Source organism: Marmota marmota, unplaced genomic scaffold, assembly GCF_001458135.2.
Source record: "Marmota marmota marmota unplaced genomic scaffold, marMar, whole genome shotgun sequence".
NCBI classification, from domain to species: domain Eukaryota; kingdom Metazoa; phylum Chordata; class Mammalia; order Rodentia; family Sciuridae; genus Marmota; species Marmota marmota.
This window is the reverse complement of record NW_026000171.1, coordinates 442,217-451,063: the sequence shown is the minus strand read 5'-3', so window position 1 is coordinate 451,063 and position 8,847 is coordinate 442,217. Positions and strand designations below refer to the sequence as shown.

The 8,847-nt window shown below is 39.0% G+C and overlaps 1 pseudogene; it reads right to left on the bottom strand.

Annotated features, from left to right (window-relative positions):
• Positions 1-8,847, bottom strand: part of LOC107154861 — a 52,144-nt pseudogene that overhangs the window by 39,612 nt on the left and 3,685 nt on the right.

The window sequence follows — 8,847 nt, the reverse complement described above, 5'->3', positions numbered from 1 at the left end:
AAAAATGACAAAATCATAGAATTTGCAGGGAAATGGATGGCACTAGAGCAGATTATGCTTAGTGAAGCTAGCCAATCCCTAAAAAACAAATGCCAAATGTCTTCTTTGATATAATGAGAGCAACTAAGAACAGAGCAGGGAGGAAGAACAGGAAGAAAAGATTATCATTAAACAGATACATGAGGTGGGATGGAAAGGGAGAGAAAAGGGAAATTGCATGGTAATGGAGGGAGTCCCTCATTGTTATACAAAATTACATAAAGAGGTTGTGAGGGGAATGGGAAAATAAACAAGGAGAGAAATGAATTACAGTGGATGGGGTAGAGAGAGAAGATGGGAGGGGAGGGAGGGGGGATAGTAGAGGATAGGAAAGGTAGCAGAATACAACAGTTACTAATAGGGCATTATGTAAAAATGTGGATGTGTAACCGATGTGATTCTGCAATCTGTATTTGGGGTAAAATTGGGAGTTCATAACCAACTTGAATCTAATGTATGAAATATGATATGTCAATAGCTTTATAATGTTTTGAACAACCAATAAAAAATAAAGTGACAGAAAAAAAAAAAGAATATGCGGAGAGCCGACAGATTAGTAGAAGATCATTGTCACCTGCATTAATCTCCAGAGTATATAAAGATCAGAAATTTAACACCACCCCAAATAACCCAATAGATAAGTGGGCTAAGGTACTGAACAGACACTTCACAGAAGAATAAATACAATTGTTCAGTATATGAGAAAATTATCAACACTTCTAGTAGTTAGAGTCAGGCAAATTAAAACTGCACGGAGATCTCGTTTCTTCAGTTGGAATGGCAATTATCAAGAATACAATTAACAATAAATATTGGAAAGGATATGGGAGGGAAAGGTACAACCATAAAATGTGAGTGGGACTGCAAATTGGTGCAACCATTATGCAAAGTGGTATAGAGATTCATCAGGAAACTTGTAATGGAACGACCATTTAACTTAGTTATCCCATTACTCACCATACACCTGAAGGACTAAAAATCAGTATACTATAGCTACACAGTTTATAGCAGCTCAATTCACAATAGCTAAGCTATGGAAGCAACCTAGATGTCCTTCAGCAGATAAATGGCTAAAAAAAAAATATGGCATATGTACACATTGGAATATTACTCAGCCATAAAGAAGAATAAAATTATGGCATCTGCCAGTAAGTGATAGAACTGGTGACTACTGTGCCAAGTGAAACGCACCAATCCCACAAAACCAAAGGACAAATATTTTCTCTGATATGCAGATACTAATTCACAATAAGGTGGGTGGGTGCTAGGAAAGAATAGAGTTACTTTGGATTATACAGAGGGAAGGGAAGTTGTATAAGAGTAGGAAGGATAGTAGAGTGAATCAGACATTATCACCGTATGTGCAATTATGATTATATGACTGTTGGAACTCTACATCATGTATAACCTGAGGAATGAGAATTTATATTCCAGACATGTATAATATATCAAAATACATTCTACTATCATGTATAGCTAGTAAGAACATATAAAAATAATAATGATAAATGTTTGAAGCAAATGTGGTAGCAAAAGTTTAAGACTTGAGAAAATGTTGCAGATGGTATTTGTGTGTTCTTTATCTTACTCTGTTTATCTGTCTGCTCAGCTACATAGGGAATAATAAACCTGTAGACTTTATCAATCAAAAAAATCCTCTGAATAACCCTTGACAGGGTCTGAAAGATAAATGATCATTGAGAAGAATCATATTTCACCAAGGCATATCTCATATTTCTATTCTGCTCTCCATGCTGTCTGCTCTTAGAGACATGTCACTCAATGAGAAAGCTGAGTACCAGTCAGTGCTGACCTCTCTTACCTGAACAGACCATAGAGGCTGTGTTTCCATGGGCACAGGCAGGAACACCCAGGGCAGTCACAGGACAATTCCACAGGAAGGACTCAGACCCTGAGCAGTGGAATCGGTCTCTCCAGATCTCATCTCCTCCTTCCAAAAAGTACTCTCCCTTTGGGGTGGAGATGGCGACTCCACAGCCCAGCTGACGGCAAACAACATTGGCATTGGCCATATTCCAGTGGGAGGCACAGAGTGTTCTCCAGCATCCAGAGGTCTTCATCTCCACTTGGCCCTCACACTGAGAGCTGCCATTTTTCATGAGCCTGACTTCTGTGTACTCTGGCAGGAGAAGACAGGAGTTTAGTAACATCTCACATTTGTTATCACATCAGAGTGTGCAAGATGGTTAAAGTCCTGCTGTGAGACTCACCTGAGCAGAGAACTTGCACAGCCCCTCTGTGTTGGCAGCTGCCTGCAGGACAGGGCACTCTGGGGCAGAACCAGAGCCCAGGCTCCCATCCCTTACACTGGAACTCTTCAGCCCAGACCTGTTCATTGGCCTCTCTGAGGGGCAGGTCCAAGAGAAAAGATGCTGCCTTGCCACACCCCAGCTCTGCACAGATGACCTGGGCAGTGGGTAATGTGAAATTCCCATAATGTACTGGAGTCCATCCTCCTCCAGAATTCACTTCCACTCGCCCAGAGCAGGGTCCACCTCCTCCATCCAAACGCACAAATCCTGTGGAAGAAAATAACTAGTGCAGTGAGTATCTAGGGTTGGAATTGGGAGCTATATGTCTCAGGAAAGCTGTAAAATCTTTTCTTTTCCCAGGAATGAATTCAATGGTGTCAGAATGGAGATTGCATGAGCAAGTGTCTGAAGACAACTTTAGGAGGAGGAATTTGTAAGGTCAGTTCTAAATGGCTGACTCCAGAAGTTATATACACAATATACATATATATTGTGTATTTATATATATTGTGTATATAATATGGATATATTATTCTATGTATTACAATATATTTAACTGTGTGTCTGTGTCAGTCTACCTCCTTTTTAATAAGGCCTATATCTATTCCCTGAATTTGAACTTAGTGTAAAAAAAGACTAGAATTAATTTTTTACTATTTTAGCCTCAGAAATTTCCAGTTCACAGGTAATAATTCCAACTAAGTTAAAACTTGTTAAAGAATGAAAAAATTAAAATGTAACCAAAAATGAGAATTTACATTAATTTCTCATTTAAATATGAGAAAAGAGCCCACAAAATAGTGTGAGACAGAGATGAAAAGTAGGTTATGATGACTAAGATAATCTGGGTTCTTTACACCATTCTTCCCATTAAAGAAGACAGAAAGAGAATTTAGAAGTAGGATCAGCTGGGTGAGGTGGCATAGGCCTATAATCCCAGTAGGTAGGGAAACTAAGGCCAGAGGATCTTGAGTTCAAAGCAGCCATAGCAATGGCAAGTTGCTAAATAACTCATTGATCAGTCTGCTACCTTCTAAATAAAATACAAAAAACGTGTTGGGGATGTTGCTCAGTTATTGAGTGCCCTTGAGTTCAATCCTTAGTACCCACCCCCAAAAGAAGTAGGACCAGAAGTTGTGAAGAGACTTGAGCATGCATATTTGCCTTTTGTTTTGTTTCAAGGGATCATTCTGTTACTAATATGTAGAGTTGGAAGAAGCCATTAGACATCTATTGAAGTTGATCAGGAAGTGATTTTGAGTATCGGTTCAGATCTTTGGGGTGGCATCTGACTACAGATATGCAATTGTAATGTAATAGTAGGTTGGTATCCTGAAGAAGGAAACCCTTTCTCTGGAAAAACAACATGTTCAGTAATTTTTCTTTTCAAAGTAAGTCATCAAAATGGAATTTACTGAGTATGGATAAAAAATGCCTCCGATCGGGAAAAGATAAAAATGCAGCAGAGAGGTCTTCAAAGGAGACACAATCTGAACTTTCTCCCTAGTCCTGATATAGGAAAGAGGTATATAAAGACGATATTGAGAGTCTGCTTCCCTGTTTTGTTATTCACAACACTAGCATGATTTCAGAATCTGTCATGTTCCAGATGTGTTTTTAGGTGCTGGGTATATATATTTAAAGAAAATAATGTCATTATCTTTGCAGAGCTTTACATCCAGTGGGGAGAAACCCAGTTTTAAGCCATTTGAAGTTTGTGAACCATTGGGTGAAAAAAGAAAGAAAAATTGCATCTGCAGAAATCTATAGATTCATATGAATTTTTCTCACTGGAGTAAATTAAAAATTACAGTCATACATATCTTTGTCCTATCTTTAGCTCCATAGACACATTGCTCCCCTGGGCATATTTCAAGTTTCTTATGAAAGTATCATCCAAGGGACCTTTTCTTTTTCTATTCTGACTTTGTCTAATACCTCAACCTTGAGTCACTCTTGAAAATCATTTTTCTCCTTTTGTACAGTAGGGGTATACTGAATTCACACAGTGTACACAGATTGCCCTTCCAACACCAGGGTCTTAAATTCTGCTGAAATAATCCTTATGTGTTCTTTATCAACCTTTGACGGTAATCCCCCACATACTGTAAGCTTCCTCTGTCTTCTTTGGAAAATTCTATTTGTCTTCCTGTCTCATTCTTATCAAATTTATTTGACAATATACTCTTCTTGTATCATTATTTCCATTAGATATAAACAATATATTTTTCCCTCTATCTAATCATCTTTATATTTTCCTTCATTTTTATCTAAGTAAATTTAAACTAACTGATATCTACTGACTTAGTGTACATATAAATTTCATTAACTCATGTGCTGATGTATGTATATATGCATTTCTTTGTCTCTTCAAATCTTTTCATTTCTTTTTTTTGAAAGCTTCCAAAACACTTTCTTTTAGCTCTGTGAAATGTAGTTCCTTATTGTTTTTTGTAGCCACCCTCCTGTGCCACAGTGCACCAGAACATTTTGCTCCTATTTAAGTAAAACCCATTAGTCATCAATCAGTCTGTTGCTTTCCATTCCCATTCCCTACACTCTCTAGTCTATGATAACCACATGTCTACTCTCAACCTCTATGAGGTCAACTCTTTTATATTTGACATACAGTGAGATTATAAGATACTTGTCTTTCTTTGCCTGACTTATTTCACTTAACCTAATTATCTCCTGACCCATGCGTATTATGTCAAATGAAAATGTTTAATTTATTTTATGGCTAAATAGTATTCCATTGTATTTCATTTCTTTATCCATTGATCAGCTGATGGGCATTATTTCCATTTGTTAGCTACAATATATAGTGCTGCCATAAACATGGGAGTACAGATGTCTCTTTAACATACAGATTTCACTTCTTTGGACATATACCCAGCATTGGGATTGCTGTACCATACGGTAATTTAGGGCAGCAGGATGTCTGATAATGTCTTTGTACCTCCTTCATGTCTAAAGGATATATTTGATGGATTCAGTATTCTTGATTGGCAGGTTTTTCTTAATTTCTATGAAAATCTCATGGCACTCACTTCTGACCTATATGTTTACTGTTAAGAACACTGCCATCAGGTGAATTGGGACATGTTATTTCATAGTTTTTTCTCTTGATGCCTGAGAGTCTTTGTCTTTCATCTTTGAGATCTGTACCCTAATATATAGAGATAAGAACCCCCCGAGGCTTCCAGTCACAATCCCCCAAATAATGTTTCACCTTCACAAAGAGACTTAACTCTCTCCATGTTGTGCTGCCAGGGGTTGAGGAAGAAGGTTGGAAAGTCCTGTGGCCACCAACCCTACAATGTTATATCACACACTGAGGCCACAGCCTGCCAAAGCAACACAGAAGTGGGGAGGGACCGAGGCACTCAGTGCTATGAGCTGCCTATTGCTAGGTGGACTCAAGGCTCTCCTGCAACCAGCCACAGGTGCTTCAGGCTCTTCTTGAGTCTGTCCCACCAGCACATAGGTCTTGCTCAGTTACCTTTGTTCTACATTTGAGGCCTCTAATTCCTACTAATATGATCATGGTTGGTCTGGCACTGAATTCCAAGACAAAGTCCTGTGCCAGCACTGTTATCTGATTCTTGCTTTCCCCTCTTCTACTAGAGGTTGGAGAAGTGGTGGTGGAGACAGTTTTGCTGCCCAACACAACAGAGTTCCAGAGTCTCAGTGTGCGGTTACTGGCATGGGGACAGGGTTGTTGGGCTCTGTTGGTACCCAGGTTTCACTGTGGTAGGCCTATTCCTGGGTTTCAAGTCTAAGATTTGGGATTAATTCCCTTTCCATTCTCCAAAAAGTAGGCATTTCTCTTCATATTGGGCTCCCTGAGGTTGGAGAAAGGGTAAGTATTATCTTCCTTCCTCTTTCAATGTGCCTTTTTTTTAATCTATGTAAAAGCATGCACCCGCCTGCTTTATTATCTCCTTTGTGTGTGAATTACAGTTAATGTGGTGTTTTTATGTGCCAGTTTTGTGTGTGAATTACAGTTAATGTGGTGTTTTTGTGAGAGATCACTGAACAATCATCCTGATCTGAGTTCTAAATTATATAACATCTTACACAATAAATATGCATTAATATTTTGTTTCATCCAACACTCATCTGCCAGCACAAGGCTAAATTCAGCTCCCACATATGAGTTTATACAGATATTGCTTTAAGAAAGAAATGTAGAGACAATCTATGTAGTAATGATGGAAGGAAAACCCGTGACTCAGAGCATTTAACTCAAAGTTCTCTGGCCCTTCCTGCCAAGGAGTTGATAATTATGATGTCTGAATATGGAAAAGAGAATTGCAATTTTGTGGTAATTCTTAAATTACCCTGCGATGTGTTTAGTCCCATCCCTGGGCCCATACACCTACTAACCCAATGAAAAATTATCTCTGGCTATACATACATGAACACTCAATTCAATTGAAAAAAGCAACCCCCATTCTTGTCTCTCTTTTGAAAAGTAGTTATGTGTGTTAATTTATAGGTAAATCTATAAATAGTAAATTGTAGAAACAAATTATGAAGATGATTTTAAGTAAAATAATTCTACAAAACCAAAAACCTATCTTTTCAAGTATGACTACAGAGAAGGGAAAGAACGATATTTGAGATTCAAAAGAAATAATTAAATCCCATTACCCACTGCTATTTTGAACACTCAGGGTCCAAGGAGAACTCTTAGTCCTCTGTGGCTCATCTGTCTCTTATTTCCCAAGACTCAAATACACACTGTTTGTCCTTTTCATTCCCTTAGGCAGTGGAGAATGTGCAGACCATACCTGAGCAGATGACACCTGCATCCCACTTGTGTGTGCAGTAATGATGTCCCCAGCCTAGAGAAGGGCACTGCCACACTTGGTCCTCCTCTCCTGTGCACTTCAGTTCATCCAGCCAGATGGGTCCTAATCCCTTCCCAAATTGTGAATAGTTCATGGCATCGAGGGCCATTCCACACCCCATTTGTCTGCACACCACGTGGGCATCATTCAGGTCCCAGCCATCTCCACAGACAGTGCCCCAGGTATACTGGTAAAGGATCTCCACTCTGCCTGCACAGCGACTGCCACCATTCACCAGGCGGACCTGTGGAGTCTCTGAGGAGAAAGAATCGTGTTAATGGCTGTATTTACAAAGAAAAGGAGAAGGGTATTGTTGTCCTCTCATACTCCCTCCCCCAACCAATCAGTTGGCAGAATTCACTTTCAGATTGCAGAGCTTGCTGTGTAAGATATGGAATTATTTATAGCAGGGTACCAGCTAAGTTTCAATTCCTACCAAATAAGTAGGAGAATTAATTGTGTAAAAAACAAAAAATGAGATTAAACACAGCACAATCTAGTTAGATGTCTCATGTAGAAGTTGTGAGGTAGTTGCTATCTGAGATAAACTTACTATATGCAGAGATTTTCATGGGATCTGGTAACACAATTCTAGAAATGTCAGGTTTCCTACTTTGAGTAGTTAAAAGTGTCTTTTTCTGAATGATTTCTAAAAGTTAATGGGCCAGCATCTGATTGTTTCTTATAGAGCACACACACTTGAGTGCCAATGGCCCGAGATGTGGGAGGACCAGAGCACAGGGGATAGAGTGCGGAACTGGAATGAGATCATCAGAAACCTCAGGTGACAGCCATGAATCCAGGAGAAATCATAATCATATGGTCATTAAGACTGGAAAATGAATGGACTATGGTTTACCTAAAAATATTTCAATAATGATTCTAGGCTTCAGAGTTCAGATTGGATATGTGACATCAAAATTTGACTCACTTTAGGTAGACTGAGCAAGTTCCTCAAAAAGAGAATTTCAGATATCAACATTGCTCAACTTCACTAGGTATCATAGAATGTTACTTTTTTTCCAAATTCTTCTTTCAGGAGTTGTTATTACTCAAAAATAGGAGGTAAATAGCAGAAAAGAGGTAACTTTATTGTGACTGTGAGTTAAAAACATTAGGGACCAAATGTATAATTGTTCTTTGAGAAGAGAAATAGAGGAACTATAAAGAACTATTTATCAAACACAGTTGATAAACAACAGGGAGAAGCAGAAAAGCAGCCCAGAGAAATGTACAAAGTAATTTACAACTTCATCTCCAGCTGCCTGGTGAGGGAGGCAACCTGCAAGCATACGGTAAGCTGGAGAGGGCAGACAAGCCAGATGGTGTCAGCAGAGCAGCAGTCTTAGCTGTGGAAGAAACACATGGTTCTCACAAGATTTAGATCAAATTTGGGGCATTGTTCCGAGAGGGGATACTCTTATACAGCAAGCAAGTTTTAGGAAAAAAATCCATCACATTGCTTAGCAAGTTCTCAGAGTGATATAACCAAGAGCTGTCTTAAGAAGGGGCCATTGTTAGGAAATAAATGAGTCTGGGGTTTAGACAATATGTGGTAATCACAATTTTAGGCCCCTGGGCCACCCTGCCAGAGTGATTGGGTATAAGTGTTCTACAGTCTCAGGTAGGAAGAGTGCTTGTCACAAACATGCTGAGAGCATCAAATTGTAGGGGAAGGA